Source organism: Tetrao urogallus (genome assembly GCF_951394365.1).
Source record: "Tetrao urogallus genome assembly, chromosome: 8".
NCBI classification, from domain to species: Eukaryota; Metazoa; Chordata; class Aves; order Galliformes; family Phasianidae; genus Tetrao; species Tetrao urogallus.
The window spans coordinates 15,577,063-15,596,930 of NC_136821.1; positions in this window are offsets into that span (position 1 = coordinate 15,577,063).

Below are 19,868 nucleotides of genomic sequence, written 5' to 3' on the forward strand. Positions count from 1 at the left end.
TCCTCTTCCATTTTGCAGTCCTTTGCCAAGGCAGCTCATTTAGTCTGGGGAATCTAGCCACAGGAATCTGAATCTATTTAAAGACGAACATTTGTGAAAGGATAGTGATCCTGATTCGATCTTAACTCAAGCACATTTTTAAGTTTGACTTTACCAGAGTCCAAACCCACAGAGTTTTAGACTCCATAAACAAACCAAGGATTACTACGTGCTATGGTGGAGTGAATAAAATACTTTCTTTGAGAGTGTAACTGAACTATTCCTGCAGTTTGGATTCATAAGCAGTTTGCAGTTGTTTGCTGTTACTCTGAAGCTAGAGTAGCTTTAGGTTTGTTTAGAGGCCACACTGGGAACTTCAAGAAGAAATCCCCATAGCTACTGCCCTCAACTCCAACCTCTGGAGTATTTCCTTTTCACCTTTTCTGAGGTGGGAAAAGGTCACGGAAGTTAGCTTTTTATTGGTGATACAACTGCACTCATAAGCTTGGGCTTATGAATATAAAACATTGAACTTGTCCTTACAGTGCTCAAGAGGCCCTCAGATTTACTTCTACCAGAAGAGTTATAAGGAACTGTAGGCCCCCTTGATAGCTAACTTTCATGACATAACTATATAAAAGAATGTTTTAAAAACACAAAATGGACTTTTAAAACTTTCCTTCAGTTAAATCACTAGAATGATAATATAGGCAAAATCTCTCAGTAGAATTAAAGTTGCAGAACTAAAATTGTAAGGAGTCTTCATCTGATTCATCCTCAGTAAACTGTTCTGCGTTTGATTATTTAGTTTTCACTATGTTTATTAACCCTGTTTTAGTAAAAAGTAAAGCAGTGAAAAGCCTACTATACTTCATGTATATTTTCTAAAATTTAAAGGAGTTGTTTGCAGTTTAGTGTTTTGAAATACCTTCGTTTTCCTCCAGTTGTGTTCATTTTTGTGAAATAAAATATTAAGGCAGAAAATTTACTTAATTTGTAAATAAATCTAATTTCAGAACTGTGTCAGAACTGATACCACACTAACTTACAGTATTAGTATTAATATTATATATTATGCTAGCATTACATATTAGTGCTTCATTAAAAAAAAAAAAATCTAAACTCTCTTCTCAGAAGATGAAGTAACAAAGTCTTCAGACAGTATTTCATCAGTTCTCGGATCATTACAGAGACAGGCTGTTTGATTAAATGCCTAGTCTGGTGGTGTTCAAATACCAGATAATGTAACAAAACAAACAGCAGTAAAACCATCACGACTGGCATTAGCATTAGCACAGATTTTTAAATACAGAAGGAAAGCAAGGTTGATACTTCGCAATTTACAAATAAACACCAGTTGTTATGAAGTGTGAGATGATTACAGAGAGCTAAAAAAAATACAAATATATCTCCATTGAGGAATATCTGGAAAAAGCTTGAACTTTATCACTAGGATTTTTTGATCAGCCAGCTGACTACTCATTTCTTTCTATTATAAGGGCAATCTCATGAAGCAACCATACTTAGATGAAAATATTCCTATAAGGATATTTAAAAGAAAAGGCTCCAAAAGTGCAAATGGCTATGGCTTGCTTCTCTTTTATTTGCATCTTCTTCATTTCTCTAACCAATCTTTCCTTTGATGTTTTAAATGACTTCACTAAGTGACTGCACAAATTTGGCTGTATGGGATGAGAAAGACTACAGTTCTTGCCTCCACTGACCACTGTCTCCATAGTTGTAACTCCTGACTGCCTCAGGGCATATTATGAACAAGACATAATGCTAAAAGGAGAAGGGTGCTGCAGAGCCTGAGCCACTCTTACATTGTTCCATACCCTTTTCTTCCCCTGTCTAGAAAGCCTGTGCTACACCCTCAGCCTCAGAGAGAAAAATGAAATTCTGGGGAAAAGAAATTCTGGGCTCTCATTTCCCAAGTAACTTAATAAGCGAAGTTATTTTTTAATGGTTGCAGTAGATCAAGCAAAAAGAGATATTGTTTTGACATATAAACAATTTTCTAGAAAAAAATAAAATACGTGGAGGAAGATTTAAAGCTAATTTGAAACTTCAGTATATAAAGTCAAGCTATTTTTATTTTATACAAATTCATAAAAACTGTCTGAATCTCAGTGTAAGCAGTGTGTTTGCTGTAAAGTAGATAAGGCCATTTCTGGATTGCAGTGATCGTTCCAAGTTCATCAACACAGAATATTGGCTGAGAAATAGTGGTAATGGAAAGTGTAGAATTTCTCTTACGCTTTTCCCAAAGTAACGTGAAGAATATAAAATCAAGCAGGATTATCACCAGTCATTCTCTTCCACAAGCCATCATTCAAAAACTAGTACCATTTACAATCAATTTCACAGGAAAAAAAGTAATTTTTAAGGAAAAACATGGTTTGCAACACTGCAAAGTTAATGTGCTGTTCCATAGGCATGCACTGTGGGGTCTCACATAAAGCAGGAAATATTTGGCTATGGTTTCAGCCTTCGGCCTTGATCCAGAAATCTAATCCATGAGCATAGACTGCTCAACCTGGGACTTCTGCACCAGCTGGATTCAATAGCATCAGATATTTGCAGCTTTTAAGAGAAGAAAGGTATGGAAGCAGGTGGTGGAATCCGAGGTGTGTGCATCGGGAAGGGATGTGACAAGAGAAGGAAGATACTATGGGGGATACTTAAGATTTGAGGACACTGCCCAGCAGATGGGTTGAAATGCATTAAATAAGCTTAAGGCCCCTGCAAGTGATTCTTACACCATATCCTGAAGTGGCACCCCCTCTGGGTTCCTCCAGTTCTTATGCCCTGGAATATGAAATCCCTTCTTCACCTTCTTAAGCCCCATAGTCCCCATTCTCCACCACATAAGCAACTTCTGCTTTCCTTCTTTTTAAAGGAAAAAGATCTTGTGCTGCTGGGAAGTGGCTGTACTAGGGCCTATTGCTATTCTTCCTGAAAAAAAAAAAAGATCTGTGCATAGGTGGATTTTCTGGCCCTGCATTTGCCAGGATGGCAGTAATAACTGCAGAAGGGAGATCCATCTCCCTTTAAATCTTTCTTTCTCTTTCATCAGCAGCAGTAGAAAAATGTAACTGCAAACATAAATGGAAACAACTTGTCCAGGTATCAGTAAAGCTTGCAGTCTCAGGGGACATTATATAACTACCTCAATGAAAGTATCAGCTATCTTCTAGTTCTGTGAGTCTAAGCTCCAGTCCTCACAGCCAAAATGAAATGGAAAACAATTGTTATGCACAGTTTCTTACAATAACCACAGTAAAATTTCAGTTCTACCCATCATCAAGAGGAGAAACTTCAAAACTATAAATTTCCTCCTAATGTCTGAGTGATTCTCCAGCTCTCTTACACACTCTGTGGAGCAGTGACTTGGAGTGTGTGTTGTTTACAGGGCTAAAACATGCTAACTCTCAGCTTGGAGGTAGGTACTCCTCAGAACATAACTGTATGAACCTGTACACAGCAAGTGACCTACAACTGTAAAGATTATTTACCTTCACCTTATCAGTATTTTAATAGCAGTGCAGTAGTGCAGTAGGAGTAAATGAGACCAAGAAAGGGCCAATGGTTGCCCCATATGCTTCTCCCTTCCAATAAATTATAAGTAACCAGCCCATAAAAAATGAAAATACAGCTTAACAATAAGAATATGATAGAGCACTGTGTTTTCCATCAGCTTTAAAAGTTCTGCTATTACATATTACTAACTCTTGGCTATAATTTGGCTGAAACAGTTGTTTTGATAACTGTCTCATCTGATCTATCTGAGACTCATAAAGCATGCATGTGCCTAAGTTGTCTATCCAAGTTCCTGAATGGCCCAGTCTAACAATATTTCAGACGCATGAAACACAGGATGTATTTCACTTTTTGCAAAACCACCCACTTATTCAAAAAGCAGAAGGGGAAAGGAGAGGCTTTTTACAGAGTAGCAAAGAGAGAAGCTAGGGATTTCCCCAGAAAGTAGAGAACTCAGTGCTTCTTTAGCCTCAAGAAGCTCAAATTGTAGATTCAGTATTCTAGGAGAGTGCTTAGATTCTTAGGCTACACTTGTTAAGCTGAAACAAATCTAAAATACTGTGTAAAAAGTAACATGGCATTTTGGTCCAAAGACAGCAAAAGGAATGGAGTCAAACTAGCCAAGAGATGTAATTATTTTTGCAAGATGAAAGCAAGTTCAGCTATCCCAAGTTGGGCTGGGAAGTATAGATTGGTAAGGTCTTGAGAAAGGGGTTACCTCAGACGTAGATGTCTGTAGGCACAGTTTTAGCACAGTCGAAGAAATTTAACTGACCTACAGAAGTTCATTTCTTCTAATATTTTGGAAGTGAAAGGAAATCAAATCAAGTTAACCTTCTGTTTGCTACTTCATAGATGATATTGCCTCAGAACTTTGTCCCAAATAATTTTTGTAGATGTACCTATACTTGTGATTTGTTTAGTTGATGCACTTTCAGTGCTCTGGATATTTACTTTCTCATAGTGCCATACAAGTGTCATTGTGAGGAACTGGCAAGAAAACAGTAATAGGATAATCTGTCTAAGAAAGCCAGACATTTCTTAGTTCAGCTTCAGTGAAGAAATAACTTGCCACACCAGCAGCTGAAGCACGCTATGTCAACAAGATGGAATGCAACTTATTTCATGCTGCAGTGTGCATTAGAACAGAAATCAGGGCACAATTACTGCTTGATGTGTGGGGTTCTTTCAGGCATAATAGCAGCACTTTGAGAGTGTGCAATGATGGAAAACATCTGGTGCATTTGGGCCTTCACTTACATAGAGAACCTGCATATGTCCACTGACAATAAAGCAGCTGGTCACTACTTTCATAAACACCAGCTAAATGTCTGCTGATATTCATTTAGGAAATGTGTTAAATATGAGAGATCCAAGCTCTGTGTAAAGAGGATGTATTGCAAGAAATTTCACTGACCTCTTCTGAATCTAGCAGATTACAAAATTGGCACTTTTTCCCAATAAGATGAGATGTGATGTGGTGCCTTGGGCCACCAAGCCAGAGAGATCAGAATATTCTGCAACAAACAAAAGAGCATTCTTGGAGCAGGTTTTGAATCATTTGTAAGATACAACCAGCACGAAATTTGGGTTTGGGTTTGCTTTTTTCTTTTTTTTAACTGATGCAAGACTGATGCTCCATGACAAGGAGAGCAAAAAAGAGAAGAAGTAATGAAGTCTGTGGAACAGAAACAATTTAGAAACAAAGAAAGTCTCCAAATCCTAGGCCTAGACAGAGCAGAGAAAGAACATCTAGTAGCCAGGCCACTGTTGTCATTTTCTTTTCTTTTAGATTGCATTTTATCCTCCTTTCTAGAGGGTCTTTTTCTCTTCTTAAATGCTACAACAAAATATCTGGCAAAACAATGTATGTAACTTAACAGATACTCTGCTACAGTGTTCAGCAACTTTATGAGAATGAGAGAAGATCACTCACACGGTATAGCTACGGGGGCTTTTTGCAGCACAGGTTTCAACATTCACTACTTACAATTTTGAATTATGGCTTGAAAAGGAGAACTAATGAACTTTGGTTATTTGCCTGAGATGGCAGTTACTGTGTTACAGTGGTTCCCTATTATTTACACTTTGGCGCATGAGGGTACACATATTTCGAATATTACGTGTGATCTGTCTTCTGATTTTTAGAAAACATAAAAAAGGGATAAACACAAATCGTAGTACTGCCACAGCTGAGGATTCTTGTACTGAAGTACTTCCATCAGATGGAGCTAGAGAGGAGAAAGGAGTGTTTAGCAAAGTACAGTACACATTTGAAACAAAGCAGATGTGTTTTCAGTCGGCAATGTTGTAACTCAATGTAATTTTTGGCATGACATCTGAGGTGCCAGCATGCTGTGTTCTGCTTCACAGCCACCCCTGCACCACTGGAGACACCAAAAGGGATTTTTATCTTCTATTTTTGATATTTTCTCCCCTCCTCTTCACATCATACCTTTCCTCTCTCATTTTCAAAGGAAGGGATCAAACCACAGCTGCAGAAGATAAACAAACTCTCCCTTACGCTAACCATCAGACTGTAAAAGTGAAGAAGCGCTAAGTAGAATTTTATAGCAAGAAACTATAAAAATATGAAAAGAAAGCAGGATCACTAAAGCTCACTTGTTTTGTTTCAAAAATGGGGACAATAATAAGAAGGAGATATTTTCAGGGTATTCATCCCATAAAAATCCTTTCTAGAATTCACACTAGCAAATGGCAAAATTTGCCTTACAAATGACATCAGCAATAACGTACAGTAAAAAAAGAAAAAGGCCCATAAAATAGATATATCTAATAGTGCTGCTAAATAAACACGATAGTTCTGTAATAGATGTCAAATAAAGCTAATAAAGCTGCAGTCCTGGCTAAAAAGTACCCACCCTCAACCTGAGGGAGATACAAATTAAAGGTCAAGGTAGAAACCAGTTTAGGCAGATGTTTTTTACAAGTAGATTATGACAGATGATTTTTCCTCAAAAGATTTGCTTGAGGGAGGTAAAAAACAAGATGTGTTGGGTAAAAATAGGTTAAAAGGAAGCAAAAGTACATGTTATTTGGAAGCTGTAGCAGCTGTATCACTTCCATGTACATCACTTCGATGCTCATGTCAAAATCATAATGATTACATTTCTTCAAGGAATTTGTACTTCTGTATCTGAACTCAGAAATATGCACTCAGTCACCAGAACATGATTTGGGCTGCTGCATGAGCAGAATCTCACACTGTGTATTATCTCACTGGTGCTGCCAAACTCAAAACATACATTTACAGGAAAATGAATGTGTAATGAACAGACTAATCAGTAAGAATCGCTATTTCTTACATAAGGGGGAAAATGAGGGGATTGTTTTTTTCATAAATTACATCAAGAATAATGCTTTATGACTTGTGCTAACATCTATTCTAGGATTCTATGATTCTTCATGACACTGTGCTCATTTCTCACAAACATTTGAATGAAATCCATTTGCAGAGGATAAATTTTATTTTATGAACACAGGTTTGTATAAGAAAAAACCACCACATTTTTGTCAAGAAAATAATAGTTTAGGATCACAGCAAAAATAACTTTTAAATACTACCCAATTCATCAGGGAACAGGAACATTCATTCAACTTAAGTCTTAACTGTTACACTACTTGCTAAAGAAAACTTGGTGAATCTCGGAAAACAACGGTTGATTAATTGAGTAATATTTGTTATGGTCAACATGCAAATAATTCTACAGATTTTTAAGCAGTTATTTATTTGCAGGTAATTTGAGAATAATTAAAAATTCCAGCATAGAGGGTTTCTATTTATATTGCTTAACCACCCTAAGGAAAAGCTTACAAAAGCACTTTAGATGGTTATACGACTGCAGCTCCATTCCCAGAAAGCTGAGCCCTTAGGAAGCAGAAGAGCGTTTTGAACCAATCCCGATGCACTTAGCTTAGCCAGTTTGGCCCCTTCATAGTCAGCGAAGAGAAACAGGTTCTTCCTCTGGGCAATTCAAGCCGTTAAATTGGGCTTTTGCCATGGATCAGCACTGGAAGAAAGGTTTTTCTCACCCTTAATTAAGAAGGGAGCTTGAGGAAATTGGCCAGCTAAGGAAGCTGGGAAGCTTACTTCAGTAGGCTGAATGTTCAGCCATGTTTTTTGCAGGATGCTGGTACTTCAGCAGCAGGAGCAGGGAGGTGATCATCCCCCTCTACTCAGCACTGGTGAGGCCACACATCAAGTACTGTGCTCAGTTTTGGGCCCCTCATTACAAGAAAGACATTGAAGCCCTGGAGTGTGTCCAGACAAGGGCAACGAAACTGGTGAGAGGTCTGGAGCACAAGTCTTATGAGGAGTGACTGAGGGATCTGGGATTGTTTAGTCTGGAGAAGAGGCGGCTCAGAGACCATATTGCACTCTACAACTTCCTGAAGGGAGGTTGTGGTGAGGAGGGGTTTGGCCTCTTCTTCCAGGCAACAAACAGGACTCGAGGAAATGGCCGCAAGTTGTACCAGAGGAGGTTTAGGTTAGACATAAGGAAGAACTTTTTCTCTCAGAGAGTGGTCAGACACTAGAATGACTGCCCAGAGAGGTGGTGGAGTCGCCATCCCTGGCAGTGTTCAAGAGGCGTCTGGATGAAGAGCTACAAGATATGGTTTAGTTTGTGGTAGCAGAGGTAATGAAAAGTCGGTTGGACTAGATGATCTTACAAGTCGTTTCCAACTTGAAATTCTATGATTCTATGATTGAGCTTTTGCTGTATGCTTTAACCCCATTTTCTGAAAGGAATTTAAATGTTTATGTCGTCCAAATATTACTGAAATCTTATCATTAAGATATACATGAAATATGTTTGTATGGTAAAGTTTTCAATGGAAATATTTTAGAAATAATTAACTCATTATGAATTTTGTACGTGAAGAGCAAGAGCTATAGCTACAGATATTTAAATTCAATTTAATGAGACATTGACAACTCCTCCAAAGCAAAATATTTTCCACCGTATCCTCACATTCTGCAGCATTCTTTAGCATTTTGTTAATATTTTCTTAGAAATAAGACAAGAATCTTGCTGAGGAGGTGTAACAGATTATTTGGATGAAAATAAGTTATTGGCTCCTACTTTTTCACTTCCAAGATGTGCCAACAGCAACAGAGGAAAGAGCAGTATATTGCCCTACTGGAAAGAACAGGAACACACACCAAATTCAGAAGAAACCACAATTTCAAGCCCTTATGCCATTTAAGTCTTGAACCTTATCTTACTAGAAGCAGTTAAAATTCCACCGTTTTAAGTGAAAACAGGTTTTTGGCCTAAATGATAAAGCATATTAAACTGAATTACTTCCTACTTCATGATAATATGAATAACTATGAAATACACTGGAAATTTGAGGCCAAATATTCCAGTCCTGATATTTGTTACTTCCTGAATATTATATTGTAGCAGAAGTACAATTGGTGGGATTGGGAATTCTGGAATCCAGGAAAATATGGAAAAAAGGAAAAGAAGAGGCATTGTAAACAATGCTTTGCTGCATGATGCTGCCACCAGTTATTGGAGAAAGAAATCTGTTAAAAAGCTCGACCTTGGGTAATTTGAAAATATAGAAAAAAACACTATGGAAATAAAGGATACTTCAGGGCTTAGTACTGGACCGGAACAGCTATTCTTATTATCACTGAGCTCCATCCTGTCCACAGACAGTTCATATCTGAACTTCAGGAGCAGCCTCTGCCCCCACACTCCCAGTGTTGTCACAGAAGCTGGCGTATTACCTGTTCACTCTTAGCATTCAAACAAATAGAAATGATTAACACTTCCACCTTGATCAAATCAGGGTAAACTAGAGAGTTCAGAAAGAATCTTTTCAAGAATCTGAATAAAATGAAGAGCAATTCTTCAGCAAATAAATATTATGTATTTAACTCAATTTGCTACACTTTTATAGCGTGCCTATTTTCTGATACTAGCTGGAACTTTCAAAGAAATTCCTGGCATTTCTAGCTTCCAGCACTGCCTAGGAATCTGACAGGGTAAACAGGAATTCTGGGAAAACAGAGACAAAGTTTATAATCAAGTTGTGTCCCTGGGAAGAAAAATTCAGATGGAACTGCTGTTACACTGAGGCACATGAGGTGTTTTTATTACACACCTGCTAAATTAACAAACAATATTCAGAAAGATTTTTGTTAGTTAGTTAGTTTATTTATTGACTTTGAACACTGTGGCCAAAGTGCCTGCTGAAAATATTTAAATAATAAGTTAATGTTAAGCATTCTAGAGTAGCTAATGTACTTTGACAAGGAGAGATGTGTTGCCAGAGTAGAGTTCTTTATTTATGCTTGCTGCTTATTTGTCTTTTTAATTGCTTGAAGACAAAATGGAGAGTTGTATGTAAATCAGAGATGAGAATGCAAATTCTGATTTTAACTAAATGTCTATTTTAACTTGGTGAAAATTTGGAGCCTTGTTTCATCTTATTTAATCTCTTCATAAATAAGATGAAACAAGGTACACAGCCACTGATAAAATTTTTACTCTTTTTAAACTCTGCTTTGCAGAAACTGCTCTAAAACATGGCAACAGAAACCTACTGGAAAATATGCTCTCAAGACACTTCTTAAGTATCAGGGCATCCAGTTCCTTTTCAAAAAAAATACAATGCAATTTAAAACAGTTGATTCCTTTGATTGTCTCACAGTTTGAACTGTTGATATATACAAAGAAAAGTCACTTGAAAACGATAAATATTTTATTCACAATTTCTTACATTTTGAAAAGGGCTTCCAGATTTTCATTTGTTTTTCTTTTCCTTACGACAATATTATAAGAAGCTGATAATTTACATCACTGAGAAATCCCAAGTAAATATTGAGTTTATCAAGTCTACTTGTATGCAAAATAGTCAATGTCAGTCATGTCTTAATGAGTCTTCTGGGAAGAGTAATCTTACTCTTTCAGATTTTTCTGAGATCTGTGCTCCTTCCAGATGAGGATATATACATTATTCTTCACTCACATCCTTTTAAATGAAACAATCTGTGTGAGTAAGAGTTATGACAACATTCTCTATTCATATGACTTGACTCATACAGTGAATTTGCTCTACAGGTTTTCCACTCTGTTTTTCTAAGGTTATCAAATGCTATCAGAGAACACAGGTGACAGGTACTGAAGCTTCTAGGTCTGACGCAAAACCCACTAAAATTGCTTGGAATCACCCAGACTTTACTGAGCTTTAGGTCAATCCTTTAAGCCTCTATTTGCCCTCTTCAGTAATTTCCTCCTAGTGGCTGCAGTTTCAAATCTACCTCAAACCTCATCTAGGGTGTTCACCACTCACACAGGGAGTCCATTGCCCTCTGAATTGATTTAGGTGTGGTCAGACAGTGGAGGTCAAGAAGCTGGTGCTGTGGAGATCTGATACTTACATTATACATTATAGACATATATACACTATATGTATACATATACACATGATACTCATTTTCCTTTGTTTCATTTTTTAATTTTTACTTTGGACTAGCTGTAGTTTAGACCCACTAACTGAATCTACAACTGCAGCTGGAATCTGGGAGATGTGTTGTGCATCTTCCAGTTCTGTTTCTTTCAGAAGGAATATATTAGCAGTTTGAGGCTGCCCTGCTTTGCAATCCAAAGTGTGGTGGGTAGGGACAATTGAGAGAGTCACTGCACACCTTCTCTTAACTGAAATGTTAAGTGCTGTGAGTGTTAGTGTTAGGGGTTAAGTGCTAATGTCAAGAGTTCAGTGTCCTCTCTGTTCAACTTCAACTCTGCCGCTAAAACAAGAGCATCATTTATTTTATGTGTGCTGAATCTGGAAATTCCTCTTTCAGAAACCCACCTGACAGTAACATACTGTCTAGAGAGTAACGTTATCTTAGGATGAAATGATAACCTGAAAAAATTGAATTTCAGATTTGATTTATCTTCGTTTTATATTGTCCAGATTCTCTCCATAAAACTGGTTGCACTATCCAGAATGTTATTCTAACAATACAAAATTATTTTATAATGTTAATGCTTTTTAAAACCTGAGAACTCTGAACTTTACTATGAGAACACAAAAAATTGCATTCACTTTAACAAAATGTGACTTGAATCATAATAGCATACAAAAATGTATGTATAAGCAGAAACACAATCCTGTTTCTATATATTTACATCAATAGTGAACTTTTAGAATCTTACTTATTTTCCGTGTATTATAAACAAATGTCACTGATAGGAAAATGACCAGAAGACAGAGCATTATAAATCTGAGTGATATCTTATATATCTACGGTCTTATTGTGCCCTTTCTGGTACGTTAAAATTTCAATTACCATAAAGTACAAGTGGAAATCTCATAGAACCTAGAAATATAAATTATTTTTGAAGCAATGTTGTTAATAACTTCACTAAAATTTGATTTAGTGTTATTATATCATTTTCCTAAAAATGCCAAGAATAAATTGATTTAAAAAAAAAAAAATCACAATTCAGAACATTTTGAGCTGGGGACAATAATAAACATATAGATATAATGTTGAAAAAAATGTTGATATGATATATATCTAAAGAACAGGACTACCAGAAAATGCTTTGTGCCTATGAATGCACAGATATAGAAGATTTCAAGATTAGTATTTTAAAATTCCGTTGTTATTTTAATTAGGTTTTCATTTCCAAAATGCCTGTGTGGTGTTAGTTTCCTTAAACAAACCAGATCTGTCACCAAAGATAACATCTTTTTTTTTTAAGAACAAAGGTCTAATATTCTTTATGGGCTAGAATAAAAATGAGCTAACACTCTGAAAACAGAGATTACAGTTGGCTTCCTCTTGCCTCTTGTGCTTGCTTATCAAAGCAGAAGTAACATCCACTCCAGCATACACCAATGTATATCTTGACAAATGCTGTGTTATGATAACATGATTTCCAACTATCATCCTTCAGGAACATCATAGCAAAACTCAGAGCTCTGAAAGTCAGCAATTAGAGGGTTAAGATAAAACCAAACCAAAACAACCAAACTATTCCTTACTGCTGCACTGATATGTTAGGAAAACTAATATGTGTTAAAGATCACCTATATGGTATCGCATGTGTGAAGGCCAAAAGATTGTAAAGTTTTGTGCATGCACATTGAACATGAAGCATGCATGTACTGCACATGTACTTTCTAGGAAATCAGTTACATGTTTAGATGAGGTTCCTCACATAAGGTTAGATTGCCATGAGTGGTTCAGGCATCCTGCACCAAGAAGAAAGATGTAGAACAGATCTTACAAACTATCAGAATACAAGTAAGAATCAAAGGTGATATTCACCATGCAAACATTAAAAAATGTGTTTTGTTGAATTCTGTAGTTTGGGGAGATACAACAACTTGCCAGGAAAGCCTAACTCTTGTTAAGCTGTCAGTTAATTTCAGATGATTAAAAGGAAAATGCTCTTGGTAGCATTAGCATCCATGTTTTTGCTGCCATACTGACATGGAGTCAATCTTCACATCCCCTTAGCAAAGCAGTAAAGGAAGCTTTAAATTTTGTAGGTGTTCCTCATTCAAACTGTACATCGGGAGTAGTGGAAAGCAGCATATAATTGGATTTTGAAGTGTTTTGGGGACAGTCACTGAACCGGAGGGAAAAGAAAAATCCAGGCTAATGAACTGACATTTATATTTCATTATACTTAGAATAACTCAAATGTATCTTTTCGCTTTTTCCCTCACCTTACTCCTGCTCTCTGCGTTTTCCTATCTCTGCAAATGGACCTCAGCCTCTTTATCCATCAGTCTAAAGCTATAGCCATGCTTTCTGGGATCACGTGAGAAGGGCTACTTGTCACGTAGCCTACGCACTCATTTTCTAAATATGTGGTTAAGGCTGATAATGCACTTGATCTAATTTGTATCCTGAAAAAAGTTTTGCAGGTGGGCGCTGAGTGTAGAAAAATGCCCTTACTCTTTAACTGCCTGTGAGAATTCTATGTCATCAGATACATTTTACAATAAGGCATATAAATGCCATCTGGCAGAATCTTAATGATTTTCTAATGTATGTGAAAAGTATATATTTTAAACTACTTTCACATTTTTGATGTAAACTTACACGACCTACACATGCTTGTTGAATACACGTTTGATTTGTTTTCCTTTTACACTGTATCTTTAGGAATTAAGGAAAAAAAAGTTTTTCCACCATTCACAAGTTAATTCTTTTTTTTTTGTTTTATAATAAGTATTTAAAATTTGTTTTATTTTATTTGAAGACCCATTAAAGAAAAATATTCTAAAACAATCAACTGAGACTTTAAACTTTTCTTTGGGAAGAATGTCACAAGTTCTAATCTCTTTTAGTGCTATAGTGAAACAGAAGCAAATGCAAATAATTTAAATATTCCATCAAATGTAAGTGCAGAGAAATCCTTTGAATTAATCTAAATCCCTTATTTTGATGTTCTAATCTTGATATGGTATTCAGGAGGCAAATCAATGCAGGATGCTTTCAAAATATGCTATTTTGAAATAGGTACAATAGAATTCATTAAAATGCTTAGTATAATTTTCTGTTTTAAGAAACATAAAATCCTTGAAACTTTTCACAAAGCATCCTACTTTAGACAAACCAGAATTTTCTATGAAACCTTAACAAAATATTCCAGCAAACACTAAATATTAATTTAGCATCAGTAAGCTTATGTTTATACAAGCTTCCATCACAAAGTACTTCATGTTTTCACTTATTGAACTTGTGTGTTATTTCCATAATTTAATTGCATCCTTGGGCCTTTGTTGAAGTATTATTTGCATTTAATATCCCTAAATGTCCATTCTGATTTCAATCTATACTTATATTCTCTTTGAAGATCAGAGTTTCAGGCAGTATAATTTCCCTTAATATTATCTGGTTCCAATATCTCTGTGAGAGAAGAACTGTTTACGGAAATCTTACACCACTTGTCAAACCTGAGTATTTCTGTGTTGATTATCCTTCCAAACACTAATGCTGGCAAAATCAAAGATGCAATCTTTGTGTGAAAATGGCAAACAGATCAGAAGGCTTTTCTAAGCACACAGAGTACATCATCGTTATTTGATGAAGGATATCAACTTTTCTATAAAGCACAGCTGCTGCATTTCATGATAAATCTTGTTTTTTCTTTTTTTTCTGAATAGTTATACGCACAAATTAATACAAGTTAATAATCAGGATGATATCATTATCATGTGTTTTGCTTTTCAAATAATTTCACTTCAGAACTAATGAAAACAGGCTGGCTTCTCAAAAGAAAGTAATGCAAAGAAATTACTGCATATACAGTACCAACGTTACAAAGGTTTCCAAGTTCAGAGGCTAGTTTCTCTTAGAGTGCCCCGTTAGTCTATTTTATCTGATTAGTTTTGAATTGCATATAATGTTTAAGACTAGAATTTTTTATTTGTTTGAAAAATTTAGGCGATGAGCTATTCTTACTAGGCTAAATGCCTGTTCTGTTCTGATGGTTGTTTTTAGTGGTGCATTTGGAAATTCATTCCTCCCATTACTACTTCCTTGACTTCTTTCTAAAGTCAGGAGACTTTGGTCAAGCTGCATATCACACTCTTTGTATCTCTTCGTAATTGTTTGTCGGATTACATCTGTCAAATCTCTGTGCTTGTTAATATTCACCAGATACTTATCAGATAGTCAGAACCTCAACTGGTCTCAAAGAATTACAGGGCTGATTAAGAGGTTGAAAGATCAGCCAAGCACTACCCAGAGACAGAGACAGTTCTCCTTACATCATTTCTGATACATATTTGCCCAGTTTCTAAGCAAGGGGATTCCACAATATCTCCAAGCTGTCCATTCCTGCCTTAAATTATTATCATTACATTATATTATCAAAATAAACAATCAAATCCTCACATCTAATCTAAGACTTTCTTGTGCTGCCACTCACAAACATGGGAATAAATTCTCTCTTGATTTCTCATAGCAACTCTTCCTACACATGAAGATTACCAGATCTCTTTGCTTTCTATTTTTTCTTTTCTGGTGAGATAACTCCAGATATTTCTGGTTTTGTTTCTTGGACCTGAATATCTAATTCCTATCTCTTAGACTGGCTGATCACTAGATTTCTTCGAGTGTCTTATCTGCATCTGGACACATTATTCCAGTGGAGTTTTTTTCCTAATGCTCTCTGCTTCTAACACCCTTCAGCTTCTGCTGAGCAGAGCAGAACTGCTTCACATCTGGCAGGACAGGATTGTGTTTCCATATTCCCACGTGGTGCTTGTCCTTATCCCAACAGAATGACACTGTTGATTAGCATTTGGTAGTGATCCAAAAAAACTCCTCAGTCCTATCCTAAACGACTGCTACCTAAATATTTCTCCCTCAATCTTTATTTTTTCAGTTGAATACTCTTTCACATCACCTTACATTTGTCCTACTGAATTACATGAAATTTTTTTTAGCACATCTCAAAATTTGTGAAAATCACTTTGCTCTTGAGATGGACTTAATAGCTTGTTCAATCTACAACGTTTTATATAGCCTATTTTTCACATCAAATCCCTATTGATGATACTAAAGAATAGTTTTGGATTTAACAGGTTTTGCATGTACATTTTGTTGATAAAATATACAAGAAGAAATGTTTTGTCAATGCTGTACACAGGCATCTACTTAATTTAGGGAATAAGGCACAGAACACTTTATATACATTTTTTTCTCCTAAAGTGGAAAGTGAGTTCTGCTCCTGTTCTTAGTAGTGAATTGTCTTGCTCTTGAGTAATTTGTTATACATGGATTATTACTGAAAAACAACTGTACTTTCTCTGTAAGATCAGTTGATTAATACTGTAAAGTATTTGGGCAGAAAATATTGCAGGAATGGAAAATTCTAAATATTCTGCTTCAGAAAGGAATTTAAAATAATAAACACTTGTAAAAATTCCAATTACTTTTTGGCATATTTTGGAAAGAAAAAAAAAAGTGTTTCTATTTATTGCTTAGTCCTCTACAGAGTGTGTTGTTCATTGCCATCTCTGTTTCTGTTGCTGAATGTGTTCAGGTGGAATGTAGCTATTTTCCTGTTCAAGGCAGGTGTTAATACAAACTGCTGTTCAACAAGCTACAGTTACCTGCACTGCTAACCAGCTTGTGTACAGTTAGATGTCTCATAATAACAAGTCAGAGGTGCCTGAAGTGAAAATTTTTTGTGTGCAAGAAATGAGGTTTTGTAGTCAGAAGAAAAAGGGAAGTTCTGTCTGCAAGCTTCACAGTGCTTAGATGCACAATTCTATGTTGGTGAATCTTCACTCCTGATTTTCATGGTAATATGCAGGAGTGTGCCATTGGAAGATCATAAGATATGTATGAAATCTTCATTTCTCTGCAAATTTTACTAAATTCAGATCAAATTCACAATCAGATTCAGATCAAAATCACAATCAGATTCAAATCAAATTCACAATCAGAAAGCAGACATATTTTGCTATACTTAGCACAGTCGAAATTCCTATCCAGATGAAGTAATTACATATGGTTAAAAAAAATCACAAAATCCTACTTGTAGCATATAGAAAAAGAATTTAGCCAAATATTGGGAAGCTTGAATATATATTGTAATGAGCTTGTTTGAAAAAAAGTACACCAATCTAAATTCTTCCCACGTCTTTTTGTTGGGTTTTTCTCTGGGGACCAATTCCATCTCTTGCATGTGTTCTCAGCCTGTACTCATTTTGTGCTGGGCTCTGACCAGCTTCATTTTTCAGTAAGGTGACCAGGTGTGCAAACACATCATCATCTAGGTATAAATATAAAAACAAAAGAATGAATACAAAATTTACAATGTCCACATGGCACCTGGTAGTTTTCTGGGGCTGCATTAATGGAACCAGGCCAAAACTAAAATAGTACTCCAAAACCAAGCTTGGGACAGACTCCAGCCACCTCAGTGACACCTGATCATTGCAGTTCACTGACACCAGCTGTGGAAACAGTATAAATGGCTGCATCTTGTCACTTCTTTAGATCTTCTAAAAAGCATTACCCTTGCTGATAGCTGACTAGAAGAGATACAAGATCCTAACACTGTTCACTGTCACTCCTTTCAGTTTGTTTCACTGGTGAAATGTGTTATCTGAACTCTCTAACACACAGCTTCATATTACTGACAGGAAAAGGTGAATCCCCTGCTCCTGGCTAGAGTCATTAGCTGCCCTTCTTCTCCACTTCATGCTGACCAAATAGATACAGGAGTCCAAGCCTGCAGGGCTTAGCATGCGCCTCACAGCCTCAGAGATAAAATAATAATAATAATAAAATTTTTAAAAGGAGCACTTTACACCTGAAGATGAATAGAAACATCTCTGCAGAATAATGTGACCTATGTCCTTACATGTATCAAACCACTAGCCTCCTTCTAGCTTGTATTCCTTGTCACCCATGGTACAACACTTGTTTTCTGCAGGGTTTGCATCATGTTTGCTTTTTTCCAACCCAGTGTGACAGAAATTGGTGAATTTAAAGCCTCAGAGGTTACAGGTTAAAATTGCTTTTAGTCTTCTCAATATTCAATATCTACATTTAAAAAAACACCTTGTTGGAGAAAAAAATTAATGCATGTGTATATCAACTCACTGTGTCTCTTAAGATCGCCATGTGTTATATCGCATCCCTGAAATAAATGAGACTTAAGGTAGTTACATGAGTGAGAGTACTGTGACCTTGTGATATACTGCTGTTTCCAATTTTTATCCTGTGAGTTAATAATTAAGAGGATTTTCTCTCTAATTAAGAAGTGACAAAAAAAAAAAAAGAAGCTTCTAATTTTGATCTTCTCTATTGTCTTGTTCTTTTGTAACATCTAGATGGGAACAGTCGTACAGAAACAAAGCGTTCAGATCAGGCAGACAAAAATTAAGTCTTCAGAATTCTCCAAAAGCAATTGAGTCTGCAGACTCAGTTACCGTATAAACTCTGTGCTTCATAAGTCATTTAAAGAAAGACTTAGTACATGTGGCTTGTGGTTTCATCTTTTAATTCCCTTGCTCCGTAAGTTTCCTTGTAGGTTCATTGGGCAAGGAATTCAAACAAAATATGTGAGGACTCCTCTTCTAAAAAGGATCAGGTATGAAAGAATGTGTAGGACTTCAGTGCCTGGAAGTGCCTGCAAACTGACCTCCAAATTCACTTGACATAAAAGCCATTGTCCGTCAGGATAATATTTCAGTATTTCAGATATGCTCTTTTACATCAGATGCTTACCAGAGGAGAAACTCAGTATCAGTGAACATTTGTGGAATATATTCACGCAGTTACAGCTAAACATACAAATTTGTGCAACCAGGTCAAAATGAAAATATGGCAAGCAGGAAATTAATGTTTTTGAACACTTTTTATAGATGTTGCATACTGAATATATCATGTATTATGTACATTATATGTACATTATATACATGCATAAATACATGTATATATATGTTACTTTTTATTCAAATAAGGATTTTTACTTAGATTAGACAAAAGCCCAGAACTAAAGTAAATATGGTTAAGTAGTGTAGCCAGGCTTGTCTGGTACCCTAATTTCAATAGTAGGTGCATATACTGAACAACAAAATCATGGAGGATACATAGAGAAGAGAGAAATATCTATGCTTTTTCATGTTTCATTCATTATCTATCAATGACTGTTGCAAGTTAAGGATTACTTGAAGTTCTAAGACTGTATCACATTTCACCATTTAATACCTATGATACTTTTCAAATGACATTTGTCAAATATATTTGTATGTGAATGTAGGGAAGGAGACCATTCTTTTGACATTCCTACAATATTCCACATTTCAGAATAGCAAAGCTTTAACCAATTCTATCCCCAGTTTAGGAGACTTAAAGGGTGAACGTGATATAGATTGAATGACTGAACAGTTATCAGGTAAGTCAGTGGCAAACCCAAATCTAAATCCTTCTTCCCAGCACCACAGTGCTGAGGTTCCTGTAATTAAAACAAAGCATTGTCCATATAATTCTTCATATGGCTCCTAAATCCATAATAAGTTTATGAATGTATTATATACTAAATTCAGGTTTAACATTGATTTAGAATTCCTTTGGCTAACCCCTAATATGGGAATATGCTTTTGTTGCTTTTCAGGCAACATCCCTACCCACCAAGTTAGTCAGACATATATAAAAGTTAATTGCAAGCTATGAAAATGAGACCTGTTCTGAAATGAATTCTGAAAACATTTGTTTCTGTCATAACCATTCATTTGTTTTCATGCTGTCATTTTGGGATTGACATTAAAATCTCATGCACAGTAAGTCTTCAAATGTATTTTGTATTTTTTTTAGTTAA